The sequence below is a fragment of the Brienomyrus brachyistius genome, chromosome 2 (assembly GCF_023856365.1).
Source record: "Brienomyrus brachyistius isolate T26 chromosome 2, BBRACH_0.4, whole genome shotgun sequence".
Lineage (NCBI taxonomy): Eukaryota > Metazoa > Chordata > Actinopteri > Osteoglossiformes > Mormyridae > Brienomyrus > Brienomyrus brachyistius.
The window spans coordinates 41,125,033-41,141,840 of record NC_064534.1 but is presented as its reverse complement, the minus strand read 5'-3'; the positions used below and the strand labels follow the sequence as shown (position 1 = coordinate 41,141,840).

At 46.8% G+C, this 16,808-nt stretch overlaps 4 non-coding genes across 4 annotated transcripts; all 4 read right to left on the bottom strand.

Moving 5' to 3' along the window:
- Nucleotides 1–478: 478 nt before the first annotated feature.
- Nucleotides 479–597, bottom strand: LOC125728557 (5S ribosomal RNA). The gene has a single exon (XR_007389179.1). It is a non-coding gene; the product is annotated as a 5S ribosomal RNA (ribosomal RNA).
- A 1,075-nt stretch (nucleotides 598–1,672) lies between these two features.
- Nucleotides 1,673–1,791, bottom strand: LOC125736818 (5S ribosomal RNA). The gene has a single exon (XR_007396086.1). It is a non-coding gene; the product is annotated as a 5S ribosomal RNA (ribosomal RNA).
- A 1,081-nt stretch (nucleotides 1,792–2,872) lies between these two features.
- On the bottom strand, nucleotides 2,873–2,991 carry LOC125734348 (5S ribosomal RNA). Its single transcript, XR_007393664.1, has one exon. It is a non-coding gene; the product is annotated as a 5S ribosomal RNA (ribosomal RNA).
- A 1,077-nt stretch (nucleotides 2,992–4,068) lies between these two features.
- Nucleotides 4,069–4,187, bottom strand: LOC125732357 (5S ribosomal RNA). The gene has a single exon (XR_007391738.1). It is a non-coding gene; the product is annotated as a 5S ribosomal RNA (ribosomal RNA).
- Nucleotides 4,188–16,808: the final 12,621 nt, after the last annotated feature.

Here is a 16,808-nt window from a genome sequence, read left to right as displayed (position 1 = left end):
AGCTGGCATTGAAGGGTGTGAATTACCCCGGCCAATCTGTTCTTTTAAATACAGCTTTTAGCAAGTTTTGAAAGGAGAAGAGCAGAACTTGCTATGCCAATAATATCGAGTCTTCTGTGGCGAAGTGGTTTTTGCATAGAAAACAAAGCGGTGAGTTGAAGAGGAATAATATCAGTACTTTGTTTAAAACTGTGTGTAAAAAGATGTCTCTTTATCATTAACAATAAGTTGTAAAACGTGAATGGGGAGTGACAGTCTTCAAGTTTGTGAGAAGATCGCGCCCTGGTGGAATAAAGGCACGAACAGCTTACAGCACCTAGAATTACCAGGAAGTATTTAGAGTAAAACGGTTTCTAAAAGCTGCCTTTATGAAAGAGAGAAAAAAAATATATATTTAAAATAGTAAAATGGAAGGGGAGTGCTAGATTTAAATTAATCGTGAAGTGGAGCGCCCCCTGTATAAAGTAAAAGTGAGAAAAGCTTACAGCACCTGGTATTCCCAGGTGGTCGCCCATCCAAGTACTAACCAGACCCTACCCTGCTTAGCTTCCAAGATCAGACTAGATCGGGCGTGTTCAGGGTGGTACGGCCATAAGCGAGAGACGCTACCAAAAACAGCCCTTTTGCATTACACGCCTCTATACATGCCAGTTGGTCCCATTGTATCCTACTAATGTTTTTTTTTTTTTTTATCTGACTCACACTGCAGCACCACCATCCAATCGGCAGCGCCGGACCCACACCAAACATTCACCAAACTACTCAGCCGGCAGCCTACCACAATTATTCCATTCTTTCCGCATCCGCACACTTCCTTCTCTTTAACTCCTTTTCACTACCGCACAGGTTAATCGCCGCACGTCCACCGCCAGCAAACATTACTCCTTTGCCTACTGCATGCAGGCTTCTCTTAACGACCCTCTGTTATCAACTCCGCTAACAGCCACAAAATCTCCGCCGCACGAAGCCCACTGGTAGCTGCTGAATCACATGCTTCCCCAAAACGTTGCGCTGTCAGAACACTGGGAGCTACACACACCAACAAGTCCATACTGCAGGCTGCAGCCAGAACAATTTTCTACATTCAAACATCGACGGCCTCTTCTCTCTAAAAATTCACCAGACCGCTTCTACCACCAGCAAAGAAGTTTCCATCCCTAATACCTCTGTGATTCCCACTAACCTAAACATTAATCTGGCATTGAAGGGTGTGAATTACCCCGGCCAACCTGCTCTTTTAAATACAGCTTTTAGCAAGTTTTGAAGGGAGGAGAAGAGCAGAACTTGCTATGCCAATAATATCGAGTCTTCTGTGGCGAAGTGGTTTTTGCATAGAAAACAAAGCGGTGAGTTGAAGAGGAATAATATCAGTACTTTGTTTAAAACTGTGTGTAAAAAGCTGTCTCTTTATCATTAACAATAAGTTGTAAAACGTGAATGGGGAGTGACAGTCTTCAAGTTTGTGAGAAGATCGCGCGCTGGTGGAATAAAGGCACGAACAGTTTACAGCACCTAGAATTACCAGGAAGTATTTAGAGTAAAACGGTTTCTAAAAGCTGCCTTTATGAATGAGAGAAAAAAGAAATATATAAAAAAGTAAAATGGAAGGGGAGTGATAGATTTAAATTAATCGTGAAGTGGAGCGCCCCCTGTATAAAGTAAAAGTGAGAAAAGCTTACAGCACCTGGTATTCCCAGGTGGTCTCCCATTCAAGTACTAACCAGACCCTACCCTGCTTAGCTTCCGAGATCACACGAGATCGGGCGCGTTCAGGGTGGTATGGGCGTAAGTGAGAGACGCTACCAAAAACAGCCCTTTTGCAATACACGCCTCTATACATGCCAGTTAGTCCCATTGGATCCTACTCCTGTTTTTTTTTTTTTTTTATCTGACTCACACTGCAGCACCACCATCCAATCGGCAGTGCCGGAACCACACCAAACATTCAACAAACTACTCAGCCGGCAGCCTACCACAATTATTCCATTCTTTCCGCATCCGCACACTTCCTTCTCTTTAAGTCCTTTTCACTACCGCACAGGTTAATCGCCGCATGTCCCCCGCCGGCAAACATTACTCCTTTGCCTACCTCATGCAGGCTTCTCTTAACGACCCTCTGTTATCAACTCCGCTAACAGCCACAAAATCTCTGCCGCTTGAAGCCCACTGGTAGCTGTTGAATCACATGCTTCCCCAAAACTTTACGCTGTCAGAACACTGGGAGCTACACACGCCAACAAGTCCATACTGCAGGCTGCAGCCAGAACAATTTTCTACATTGAAACATCGACGGCCTCTTCTCTCTAAAAATTCACCAGACCGCTTCTACCATCAGCAAAGAAGTTTCCATCCCTAATTCCTCTGTGATTCCCACTAACCTAAACATTAATCTGGCATTGAAGGGTGTGAATTACCCCGGCCAACCTGCTCTTTTAAATACAGCTTTTAGCAAGTTTTGAAAGGAGGAGAAGAGCAGACCTTGCTATGCCAACAATATCAAGTCTTCTGTGGCGAAGTGGTTTTTGCATAGAAAACAAAGCGGTGAGTTGAAGAGGAATTATATCAGTACTTTGTTTAAAACTGTGTGTAAAAAGCTGTCTCTTTATTATTAACAATAAGTTGTAAAACGTGAATGGGGAGTGACAGTCTTCAAGTTTGTGAGAAGATCGCACCCTGGTGGAATAAAGGCACGAACAGCTTACAGCACCTAGAATTACCAGGAAGTATTTAGAGTAAAACGGTGTGTAAAAGCTGCCTTTATGAATGAGAGTAAAATATATATATATATATAAAATAGTAAAATGGAAGGGGAGTGATAGATTTAAATTAATCGTGAAGTGGAGCGCCCCCTGTATAAAGTAAAAGTGAGAAAAGCTTACAGCACCTGGTATTCCCAGGAGGTCTCCCATCCAAGTACTAACTAGACCCTACCCTGCTTGGCTTCCGAGATCGGATGAGATCGGGCGTGTTCAGGGTGGTATGGCCATAAGCGAGAGACGTGCCCAAAAACAGCCCTTTTGCATTACACGCGTCTATACATGCCAGTTAGTCCCATTGGATCCTACTCCTGGTTTTTTATTTTTTTTTTATCTGACTCACACTGCAGCACCACCATCCAATCGGCAGCGCCGGACCCACACCAAACATTCACCAAACTACTCAGCCGGCAGCCTACCACAATTATTCCATTCTTTCCGCATCCGCACACTTCCTTCTTTTTAACTCCTTTTCACTACCGCACAGGTTAATCGCCGCACGTGCCCCGCCGGCAAACATTACTCCTTTGCCTACTGCATGCAGGCTTCTCTTAACGACCCTCTGTTATCAACTCCGCTAACAGCCACAAAATCTCCGCCGCACGAAGCCCACTGGTAGCTGTTGAATCACATGCTTCCCCAAAACGTCGCGCTGTCAGAACACTGGGAGCTACACACACCAACAAGTCCATACTGCAGGCTGCAGCCAGAACAATTTTCTACATTCAAACATCGACGGCCTCTTCTCTCTAAAAATTCACCAGACCGCTTCTACCACCAGCAAAGAAGTTTCCATCCCTAATTCCTCTGTGATTCCCACTAACCTAAACATTAAGCTGGCATTGAAGGGTGTGAATTACCCCGGCCAATCTGTTCTTTTAAATACAGCTTTTAGCAAGTTTTGAAAGGAGAAGAGCAGAACTTGCTATGCCAATAATATCGAGTCTTCTGTGGCGAAGTGGTTTTTGAATAGAAAACAAAGCGGTCAGTTGAAGAGGAATAATATCAGTACTTTGTTTAAAACTGTGTGTAAAAAGCTGTCTCTTTATCATTAACAATAAGTTGTAAAACGTGAATGGGGAGTGACAGTCTTCAAGTTTGTGAGAAGATCGCGCCCTGGTGGAATAAAGGCACGAACAGCTTACAGCACCTAGAATTACCAGGAAGTATTTAGAGTAAAACGGTTTCTAAAAGCTGCCTTTATGAAAGAGAGAAAAAATATATATATATAAAATAGTAAAATGGAAGGGGAGTGCTAGATTTAAATTAATCGTGAAGTGGAGCGCTCCCTGTATAAAGTAAAAGTGAGAAAAGCTTACAGCACCTGGTATTCCCAGGTGGTCTCCCATCCAAGTACTAATCAGACCCTACCCTGCTTAGCTTCCGAGATCAGATGAGATCGGGCGTGTTCAGGGTGGTATGGCCGCAAGCGAGAGACGCTACCAAAAACAGCCCTTTTGCATTACACGCCTCTCTCTATACATGCCAGTTGGTCCCATTGCATCCTACTAATGTTTTTTTTTTTTTTTTTTATCTGACTCACACTGCAGCCCCACCATCCAATCGGCAGCGCCGGACCCACACCAAACATTCACCAAACTACTCAGTGTTGGAGAAAGCGTCAGGCTTTCCACTCCAACCCTGCACACAGGACCAAACTACAATACAGTATATGTTGGAGAAAGCGACAGGCTTTCCACTCCAACTCTGTACACACCATTAATCACGAGACAACACACTTAGAGTTTTACTTGCACAAGGGTAACCACACTCTCTGCATGCTAGGCTACAAAGGAATGTGTTACAAAGGGTGGTTCCCCTTGGCACCTTTATTTATAGTCAATGGGAGGCAGGGGTCTTGGAGTGAGAACAAAGAAAAGACTGTGAGAGAAGAAGAAGTTCTGGTTTTACTCAGGTGGACAACTATTTAAACACGTGCTCAGGATACGTGTAAACTAATATAATCTAAAGTATGAAGGTAAAGAAAAACAAAATAATGTATATACATATTTACACTCATTGCTGATTATACAGAAATGATAACAAATGATTAATAACAGTTTCTTCAACCTAACAGTCCCTCCTGTTTATCATGACAGTATGATCAGAAGCATCAGTATTGTACAAATTGCAAAAACACTTTCAGCACAACCGTCATTCAGATCACATCATCATCATTATTAAGAGGGCTAGACAAGGTTAGTAAATCCATTCGTTCTTCTGCAGTGTATAGCAGAAAAACAGAACTAAAAGTATGTTGTATCATGGAACGGAGGCAGGGTATAATACAAATGAAACAACAACATACAAATAATAATGTAACAAGAATGGGGAGTGAGAACTTTAGCAGTAACTGCCACCAGGACCCAGTAAGAAACCAATTCAACCATGAGGGGCCAGCATGAGGGTCTAAGGTCATGATCTTTTGAAGTTCTCGCAGACGGTCCAAGGCTGTAGTCATGTTGGGTGAGTGCACATTATCGGGAATATATGTACAGCAGGTATTATTTAAGAGCACGCACACACCACCTTGTGCAGCAGTAAGTATGTCTAAAACCATTCTATTCTGAATGACCATCTGTTTAATAGCATCTATCTCTCCATTCTGTTGCTCATTTATTATGATGGAGTTATTTATGAACAGCCCCAAACGATAATCAATAGTTTCTAATCGTAACGTATTCTTTGCTGTTCCTACCCAGGGAAAAAGAGACATTAATACTTTCTGGTCTGTAGACCAATGTTTGAACTCCTGGGGAACATCTGAACCCCAGACACTGTCATGAGGACGGAGAGAAGCTGTAGTTATGATGGACCGGCGCCTGCGGTTCGCTGGTGTAGACGACAGTGACACCAGGAAAGTATGGTCTGACACAAAGATTGGAGCGCACACACCATACCAGTTATAGGGCAAAACGAAATATGCGCGGGGTCCACATAACCAAGCTACTCCTTGCACCCAGTAGGTGCCATTACTAAATCCACTTATGTTTACCGGGGCACCTTCTCCGTGTACTAGTATTTGGGCACAGTTGGTGGTGTTCCCCATATGGTGGGTGCTGTTCATTTGGTCATAACACATTGAGTGATTAAATGTTTTAGGGTCCATGTTCAGGTGGACAGATAAAGGTAAGGATATATTTGACACTTTTATAGCAAAATCGATCCAAAACTGCTGTGCACATACGCCATTATCCAAACCAGCAGTATATGGATCTGTGTCATTTATTTTTATATTATCATGCTGATAGCCTACACCTGCAAAAGAGGCAGCACACTTTGCTTGTGACTTATTCATAGGTTTCCCATATATAGTTAATCCATCGGCATGAGATGGCATGTGGGTACAGACATAACAATTAGTTAAATTGTCTTTCTTTGCTGAATCATAAACATAACAGTACCAGTAATTTTGTAGGAAAGGATGGGTCTCATTTGTGGAGATAGGTCTCAGGTGGGAACCATCATGTGTCCATCTAGGTGGGCGAAACACCTGCTCTGGTGAGTGCAGAAGCAGACCAACAATTCCCATAAAGAGAATTACACCGAGAGTTACCTTACCACATCCCCACCCAATCAGAGCCATTCTAAATGGAGTGCAGATCAGCTGTTTTCTTCACCGGGTTGAGACGTCAGTATCCTATTGATTGCTGCGCCTTTGTAGCGGACTTCCACTGCTACTCCGAAGGTACAGAGGTCTCTGATACGGGCTTGATGGGCTTACAGTGACTCTTATGTATCCAGGAAGGTCGCTCTGCTATTTTCACCGCTGTTGGTGTTGTGAGCAGGACTTGATAGGGTCCGTCCCACCGGGGTGTGCTCCAATCCTTTCGCAACAGGACCTTGACCAGGATCCAATCTCCTGGCTGCAGATTATCCTGTTGAACAGAAACAGAATTTACTGGCAGACTACTGGGGTTATGTTTTTGTTGTGATGATAATAGCTTACGCATCCAATCGGCTAACGTATTTTCTCTGTCTGCTTTTCCTATATCACTCATTTCGGTTGCTAAGGGAAACGGTCTACCATACACTATTTCAAATGGTGTCAATCCTGCAGGAGTGGGAGTTATTCTCATCCATAATTTTACTAGAGACAAACATTCTGGCCACGGTCTTTTTGTCTCTTCCACTGTCTTTCTGAGTCTTGTTTTAATGGTGCCGTTGGTCCTTTCCACTAAGCCTGCGCTCTGGGGGTGATAAGCGCAATGATTTTTGATCGTAAACCCGAGTGCTTGTGAGCAAAGGGACATGGTTTGATTCACAAAATGAGTCCCATTGTCCGATCTTATAATATGAGGTATGCCATAGGTAGGGAAATAATGGCCTACCAAACATTTTGCAACGGTCATTGCATCACAGTGTTTTACAGGGTATATTTCTACCCACTTAGAAAAGGTGTCTATAATGACTAGACAGTACTTCTTCCCTTGTGACCAAGATAATTCAATGAAATCCATATGTACAATTTGAAATGGATATTCAGCTGCGGGAAACTGGCCACGTTTTGGCCTTATGTTGCCTTGTGCATTGTGTTTACAGCAAATTAAGCACGCTCGACAAAATTGTTTTGCATAATCAGAAAAATTTATAGTATAAAAGTATTGTTGGATAATATGTACCATCCCTCCTGTTGAGACATGGGTGTGTCCATGGCTCACTAAGGCAGCTGTCTTGTATAAATTTTTTGGTAGGATGGGCTTGTCATTCATATAATAAGTTTTCCCTTGTTGTATTGCTCCTCTCTTAATCCAGCTCTGTATTTCTGTTTTAGGTGCATGAGTCTGTGCATCACATAGTACATCACTATCTATCAACAAGACATCTGTAACATTTAAGGCAGGTTGTTTTTGTGCAGCACTTTTTGCCGTCATGTCCGCAAAACTGTTTCCTTTAGCTATTGCGGAAGCATCAGTTTGGTGTGCCTTACATTTGCATATCGCAAGGCAATATGGTAATTGCACAACATCTAACAACCTGAGTAATAGGTTCGTATGAGTTAAAGATGTTCCTTGCGATGTCTTGAATCCTCTATTTTTCCACACTCTTGCATGGTGATGAACAGCTCCAAACACATATTGACTATCAGTGTATATTGTAAGTGGCTTGTTTTTGAAGAGCTCGCATGCCCTAATTACAGCATAGAGTTCAGCCACTTGTGCTGAACAAGCAGGGGGAAGTGCATTGGCCTCCAACACTTCAGTAGATGTAACTACAGCATATCCGACCTTGTTCTTCCCCATGTCATTTTTTGATGCTGATCCATCTACAAAAACAACCGTTGAATCTGGTATTGGGGTCTGTAAAATATCTGCTCTTGGTTTGGTTTGTTCTTCCACAACTGCTTTGCACGAATGTGGCTCTCCATCTTCCGCTGTCGGAAGAAGGGTGCTAGGGTTGAGAGGACCACATCGCTGTATTGTGATGTTTGACTGTGAAAGCAGGAGTGAGACTAGGGTCAGATGTCTAACATGTGTGAGGAATGGCAGTGGCGTCTGCAGTAAAACTAAAGAAACTGAATGTGGCACCTTCAAAGTGAGTGGGTGACACAACACTAATTCTGCTGATAATTTCACTGCTTCTGCAGCAGCTGCACATGCCTGCAAACACTGCGGAAAACCAGCTGCCACTGCATCTAATCGTTTAGAATAGAACGCTAATGGCCTCTCTTTTGCGCCGAATGGCTGTGTTAATACTGCCTTCATATACCCTTGATTTGCATCAACACATAGGGTAAATGGTTGTTGATAATCTGGCTGAGCAAGTGTCACATTAGTTTGTAACATCATTTTTAGATTTGTGAATGCCAATTCTCCTTCTTTTGTCCACTGAATTTTATCTTTCAGTGCCATGTCCTTCCCATAAATCAGGGTTTGTAAAGGTTGAACGAGTGCAGCATAATCAGGTAACCATTCCCTGCAATAATTGCAAAGTCCTAAGAAGGACATCATTTGCTGTTTAGTCTTTGGCTTTGGTGCCTCTTGTATTGCCTGTTTTCTAGTTTCTAATAACGATCGACCTTTTTGGGAGAGTTTATGTCCAAGATATATAACTTCCTCTCTGCAATACTGTAATTTTTGTTTTGATGCCTTATGTCCTGTATCATACAAATGCTGTAACACTAACAGTGTGGCTTCTTTGCAATGCTGTTTTGTATCTGAAGCAATTAATATATCATCTACATACAATAGCACTTGACTATGGGACGGTATTTTACAGGAACTCATTGAATACCGTAGTGCCATTGTATATATACATGTGGACTTTCTGAAAACCCTTGAGGGAGTCTAGTGTATGTGTATTTATGTCCTTTATAAGTGAAACCAAATAAGTGTTGTGAATCAGGATGTAGTGGTACTGAGAAAAAGGCATTACTCAGATCCACTACTGAAAAATACTTCTTGTCAGGGGACAAGGAATTTAACAAAAGGTGTGGATTAGGCACATCTGGTGCAGCATGTTGTACTATTTCATTTACTGGTCTTAAATCCTGCACCATGCGCCATTTCCCTGTATGTCCCTTCTGGACGGGGAAGATAGGAGTATTGCAAGTGGCCTCAGGAGCCTCTCGCAATATTCCTGATGCCAACATATCCTGCACTACAGGGGCTATACCTTTCTCTGCTTCAGGTTTTAACGGGTATTGTCTAACTACCGGACGGTGTTCTGATTTCACAATTACTTTGTAAGGTGGAAACCCCTTTACCAGTCCTACATCAGTGGGGGAGGACGACCACAACCCTTCCGGGAGGCGATCTAGATCTGGACATGATCCCTCCTCCAGGGTTGGAAAAATTTGTCAGGTTGGGTCCTGCAAGTGTGTGGTGAGAGTGGTTTGAACTCTCCATCCCAAAGGAAACCGCCACACATTGTGTTTTTTGTCATAGCTCCAAAAGGAGCCAGGTACGGGTTGGTAGTCATTGTAACTGTGCATGGAATCTCGTAAGAACATCTCTACATCCTTCCACTGCATCTGAGGTGGTTTTGATAGAGATACGTGTGGTGTTCCCCCTCTGAACACAGCCTGTTGTTTATTAGATAAGATGACTGAAGCAGCAGAAAAGCCAGTAGTGGAGTTAACATATATATGTTGTAAGGTGATACAAGTGTCTTGAAGGGCATGAAACGTTTTGTCATAGGCATAATCTGGTCCTGGGGTGCCTTTGTACCACATAGTGACGTGTAAGGCATCGTCAGGCATGAACTGGGTTTGTTTAGGGGACTGCTTTTCTCTAGTTTTTCTCAATATTTCACGTGTCTGTGCTGTCCCCCCCAGATCTAGGGACCAATAATACTGTGGAGCTGACATGCCATGTATCACGAAAGTTTGCTTTTCTACTATAGCCTTCATGCCAGTGGGTGTTGCAATCACACTAATACCCATTTGTATCATAAGATCCCTTCCTAACAGATTGACTGGACATGAAGGGCTTATTAGCACTTGGGCGTGACATTCTAACTCTGTTTCCTCATCTTTTATGCTAACTGGATTTGTCAATTGATGACTTTTGGCTTGGCCTCCTGCAGTTCGGATATTTATGGAGGACGAGGAAAAGGTGACCCTTGGAGGGCTAGTGGTTAACACTGTTCTACAGGCTCCGGTATCACATAGGCACTCATATATTTTCCCATTTATAATAAGCCCCCCTCCTTGAGCCGACACCTTATCGTGGTGGAGGGGTTTGCGTGTTACAATGATCCCAGGAGCTATGTTGTCGGGGGCTTTATGCCCCTGGTAGGGTCACCCAAGGCAAACAGGTCCTGGGTGAGGAACCAGACGAAGTACGGCTCAAAAACCCCTTTATGATGAGGAAAATCTTGGATTCACGGTTTCCCTTGCCCGGACGCGGGTCACCGGGGCCCCCCCCTGGAGCCAGGCCTGGGGGTGGGGCTCGATGGCGAGCGCCTGGCGGCCAGGCCTACACCCATGGGGCCTGGTCGGGCGCAGCCCGAACAAGGCACGTGGGTCCCCCCTCCAATGGGCTCACCACCCATGGGAGGGGCCATAGGGGTCGGGTGCGAGGTGATCTGGGCGGCGGCCAAAGGCGGGGACCTTGGCGGTCCGATCCTCGGCTGCAGAAGCTGGCTCTAGGGACATGGAATGTCACCTCTCTGATGGGGAAAGAGCCTGAGCTGGTGCGCGAGGTTGTGAAGTTCCGGCTAGATATAGTCGGACTCACCTCGACGCACGGCTTGGGCTCTGGAACCAGTCTCCTTGAGGGGGGTTGGACCCTTTTCCACTCTGGAGTTGCCCGCGGGGAGAGGCGCCGAGCGGGCGTGGGCATACTTATTGCCCCCAGGCTGGGCGCCTGTACGTTGGGGTTTACCGCAGTGGACGAGAGGGTAGCCTCCCTCCGCCTTCGGGTGGGGGGACGGGTCCTGACTGTTGTTTGCGCTTATGCGCCAAACAGCAGTTCGGAATACCCACCCTTTTTGGAGTCCTTGGAAGGGGTGTTGGAGAGCGCTCCTCCTGGGGACTCCCTTGTTCTGCTGGGGGACTTCAATGCTCACGTGGGCAGCGACAGTGAGACCTGGAGGGGCGTGATTGGGAGGAACGGCCCCCCCGATCTGAACCCGAGCGGTGTTTTGTTATTGGACTTCTGTGCTCGTCACGGACTGTCCATAATGAACACCATGTTCAAGCATAAGGGTGTCCATATGTGCACTTGGCACCAGGACACCCTAGGCCGCAGTTCGATGATCGACTTTGTAGTCGTGTCGTCGGACTTGCGGCCGCATGTTTTGGACACTCGGGTGAAGAGAGGGGCGGAGCTGTCAACCGATCACTACCTGGTGGTGGGTTGGCTCCGCTGGTGGGGGAGGAAGCCGGCCAGGCCTGGCAGGCCCAAGCGTATAGTGAGGGTCTGCTGGGAACGTCTGGCGGAATCCCCTGTCAGGGAGAGTTTCAACTCCTACCTCCGGCAGAACTTCTCCCATATCCCGGGGGAGGCGGGGGACATTGAGTCCGAATGGGCCATGTTCCGTGCCTCCATTGTGGAGGCGGCTGACCGGAGCTGCGGCCGCAAGGTGGTCGGTGCCTGTCGCGGCGGTAATCCCCGAACCCGCTGGTGGACACCGGTGGTAAGGGATGCCGTCAAGCTGAAGAAGGAGTCTTATCGGGCCTTTCTGGCCTGTGGGACTCCAGACGCAGCTGACGGCTACCGGCAGGCCAAGCGGAATGCGGCTTTGGCGGTCGCTGAGGCAAAAACTCGGGTGTGGGAGGAGTTTGGTGAGGCCATGGAGAACGACTTCCGGACGGCTTCGAGGAGATTCTGGTCCACCATCCGGCGGCTCCGGGCGGGAAAGCGGTGCAGCATCGACACTATTTATGGTGGGGATGGTGCGCTGCTGACCTCAGCTCGGGACGTTTTGGGTCGGTGGGGGGAGTACTTCGAAGACCTCCTCAATCCCACCGACACGCCTTCCGATATGGAAGCAGAGTGTGGGGACTTGGGGGTGGACTCGCCTATCTCGGGGGTGGAGGTCGCTGAGGTGGTCAAAAAGCTCCTCGGTGGCCGGGCCCCGGGGGTGGACGAGATTCGCCCAGAGTTCCTCAAGGCTCTGGATGCTGCGGGGCTGTCCTGGTTGACACGCATCTGCAGCATCGCGTGGACATCGGGGGCAGTACCTCTGGACTGGCAGACCGGGGTGGTGGTCCCCCTCTTTAAGAAGGGGGACCGGAGGGTGTGCTCCAACTACAGGGGGATCACACTCCTCAGCCTCCCTGGTAAGGTCTATTCGGGGGTCCTGGAAAGGAGGGTCCGCCGGATTGTCGAACCTCGGATTCAGGAGGAGCAGTGTGGTTTTCGCCCTGGCCGTGGAACAGTGGACCAGCTCTATACTCTCAGCAGGGTTCTGGAGGGTTCATGGGAGTTTGCCCGACCAGTCTACATGTGCTTTGTGGACTTGGAAAAGGCATTCGACCGTGTCCCTCGTGGGGTCCTGTGGGGAGTGCTCCGGGAGTATGGGGTACCGGGCTCCCTTTTAAGGGCGGTTCGGTCCCTGTATGACCGGTGCCAGAGTTTGGTCCGCATGGGCGGCAATAAGTCGGACTCGTTTCCGGTGAGGGTTGGACTCCGTCAGGGCTGCCCTTTGTCACCGATTCTGTTCATAGTTTTTATGGACAGAATTTCTAGGCGCAGCCAGGGCGTTGAGGGCGTCCGGTTCGGTGACCTCAGGATTAGGTCTCTGCTTTTTGCGGATGATGTGGTTCTGTTGGCCTCATCGAGCCGTGACCTTCAGCTCTCACTGGAGCAGTTCGCAGCCGAGTGCGAAGCGGCTGGGATGAGAATCAGCACCTCCAAATCCGAGACCATGGTTCTCAGCCGGAAAAGGGTAGAGTGCTCTCTCCGGGTTGGGGATGGGGTCCTCCCCCAAGTGGAGGAGTTTAAGTATCTCGGGATCTTGTTCACGAGTGGGGGAACGATGGAGCGGGAGATCGACAGGCGGATCGGTGCGGCGTCAGCAGTCATGCGGGCTCTGCATCGGTCTGTCATGGTGAAGAGAGAGCTGAGCCAAAAGGCGAAGCTCTCGATTTACCAGTCGATCTACGTTCCTACCCTCACCTATGGTCATGAGCTTTGGGTAGTGACCGAAAGAACGAGATCGCGGGTACAAGCGGCCGAAATGAGTTTCCTCCGCAGGGTGGCTGGGCTCTCCCTTAGAGATAGGGTGAGGAGCTCAGTCATTCGGAGGGGACTCAGAGTAGAGCCGCTGCTCCTCCGCATCGAGAGGAGCCAGATGAGGTGGCTCGGGCATCTGATCAGGATGCCTCCGGGACGTCTCCCTGGGGAGGTATTCCGGGCATGTCCCACTGGGAGGAGGCCCCGGGGAAGACCCAGGACACGCTGGAGAGACTATGTCTCTCGGCTGGCCTGGGAACGCCTCGGGGTCCCCCCAGAGGAGCTAGACGAAGTGGCCGGGGAGAGGGAAGTCTGGGTCTCCCTGCTGAGGCTGCTGCCCCCGCGACCCGACTCCGGATCAAGCGGGAGATGATGGATGGATGGATGGATATAATAAGCCTTCGTTTTGGTAGTTCTTCAAGTTGTTTTAGTGCTAGCAGTTGGCAAACTGCTTGCAAATCTATCTCTTCTGTCTCATCCTGTTTTTGCAGCTTATCTGGCTCTTTTGATAGTTCACAGGCTAATTGTCATTGATTCTCTGTGGAATTTGGGTTGTTTATAAACTTGGTTCTACATTGCCTAGCTAAGTGCCCAAGTTTTCCGCATGTCCAGCAAGTGTTATCTTGCTGTAATAAATTTCGCTGATTGCTCCTAAAAGCACCTCTCCCCCTTCCTCGGCCTCGTGACCTTCCTCTGAACCCTCCCCTCCCCGGAGGATTCATATGTATTATTGCAACAGTATCATTAGCAGCAAACACTGCGTCTGATTTCTGTTTTTGTGCTGTATGGGCGTGTTGGGCATATTCTAGGGCTTGCTGCACTGAACCAGTATTCTGATGTACCCAATGTTTATCTATGTATCTCTTCAGTTCAGGTTTTAGCCCTGTGATGAACGCACGTTTTAACTGTTGCTGATAAACTCCTCCATTTTCCTCATTATGAGGAATTCCTGAATTCCCTCTAAACACCACTCTCATCCTATCCATAAAATCCTCTGGCTCTTCTCCATCTTTTTGCTTGCATTGTGCAATTCTGCCATAATCTGCTCGTCTCATAAACACTGTCTCTATCCTTCCATGTAATTGCTGCATACTCTGTTGCAGAGCTTGTGAATTATGTGCAAGTGGTTGATTGTCTGGTCCATGACCAGTAAAGTCTCCTGCTACTCTTCCCCATTTATGATTGAACAGCTGTCTTAAACATTGGAACATTTCTCTACCATTCAGGTGGAAACTGCTCTGTAGTTCCAATATTGCTGTCCAAAATTCTGGTACCCCTTCATCAACAGGAGGTATTCCCTTTAATGCTGCCGTTCTATCTTCAGCTGTCCATGGTCTATAGACTAACATTGTTTCAGGTCCTCCATCTGGCTCTCTATTAGGGTTTGCCACCTCCACTAGGGGGCATTGTAATTCTATTTCTTCCTCTTCACTATCAATATCAATGCCTTCATTTCGCGGATGCCATCGAACCTTAGCAGTAGCTAGATCGCGCACAGGGTATAACGTAGGATCTCTACTCCTAGTTATAATGGGGGAAGAAGGAAGAGATGATGGCTTCTTTGGTATTGTGCCCATAGCTGATGGTTGTTTTATTTCCCTTCTATCTACGGGTTGCATGGGGGCAGGCAATAGTGGCGGTGCTGGTGGTCTATTTTCTCTATGTTTTATTTTGGCCACCGTCTCATCATCTAAAGTGACTAGAGCGGCTGCAGTTAATTTATCCTTTCTATCATCCTTTTTCTGCTTTCTACGTACATCTCTTAACTTACTTTGTTCCAACCAATTATCTGAATACTTATATTCTTTTTTCCTTTTCTCCAATTTTCCTTTCTTCAAGGTTTGTAACATTTCTAGTCTTAAATTTCCTTGTAATTTTAAGATATCTGGAGTGTGGAGTTTCCCTTCAAACCCATGTTTTTTTCTCCACCTCTGATTACTTATTTGTCCTGAACCTGGTTTATATCCTTCCATAAACTTCTCATCTCCCTCTAGTTCAATCCTCTTACTCTGATTCTTTCCCATTTTTTTTCTTTCCCGTCTCCGCACTACACAGGTCCTGGGTGGAATTTCACTGGTACGAGATATATGGGAGGACACCAATACGGCCTTCTACTGCACGCTGTTCGTGCAGCGGTATCGGTTTTCAGGGATGAAACCCGTCCTTGATCCTTCAATCACCAGTACTTCTTTCCCACCAGGCAAAATAAGAAATGGACTGACCAAAGCAACTCTAAGCCTCTATAATAGTCTTAGTCCAGTCATTCACACAATACATGCATGTTCATATTTCGCTTAATTACGGCTAAGCCTAACCCCTTTTCTGCTTAATTACGGCTAAGCCTAACCCCTTTTCTGCTTAATTACGGCTAAGCCTAACCCACGTCAATTGACCCGGTTATTTAGCTGAATAACCTTTGTTGTCTCACCTGTCCTGTGTGCCTGTGTTCCGCCACCGAGGTCCGTCAGACATCACCAGACGTCGAGCGCAGTTCTAACCACCGGCCTGATGACGAATTCACGTCACAGGTCTTTCTTGCACCCGTCTCCGAGTGGCTGTCGACAGACTTCGGTGTCGCTCCTCTCGGTGCGCTGGCGATGTCGTCAGGTGTCCTCGGATCCGGCTCGAAGGACCAAATAATATGTTGGAGAAAGCGTCAGGCTTTCCACTCCAACCCTGCACACAGGACCAAACTACAATACAGTATATGTTGGAGAAAGCGACAGGCTTTCCACTCCAACTCTGTACACACCATTAATTACGAGACAACACACTTAGAGTTTTATTTGCACAAGGGTAACCACACTCTCTGCATGCTAGGCTACAAAGGAATGTGTTACAAAGGGTGGTTCCCCTTGGCACCTTTATTTATAGTCAATGGGGGGCAGGGGTCTTGGAGTGAGAACAAAGAAAAGACTGTGAGAGAAGAAGAAGTTCTGGTTTTACTCAGGTGGACAACTATTTAAACACGTGCTCAGGATACGTGTAAACTAATATAATCTAAAGTATGAAGGTAAAGAAAAACAAAATAATGTATATACATATTTACACTCATTGCTGATTATACAGAAATGATAACAAATGATTACTAACAGTTTCTTCAACCTAACACTCAGCCAGCAGCCTACCACAATTATTCCATTCTTTCCGCATCCGCACACTTCCTTCTTTTTAACTCCTTTTCACTACCGCACAGGTTAATCGCCGCACGTCCCCCGCCGGCAAACATTACTCCTTTGCCTACTGCATGCAGGCTTCTCTTAACGACCCTCTGTTATCAACTCCGCTAACAGCCACAAAATCTCCGCCGCACGAAGCCCACTGGTAGCTGCTGAATCACATGCTTCCCCAAAACGTCACGCTGTCAGAACACTGGGAGCTACACACACCAACAAGTCCATACTGCAGGCTGCAGCCAGAACAATTTTCT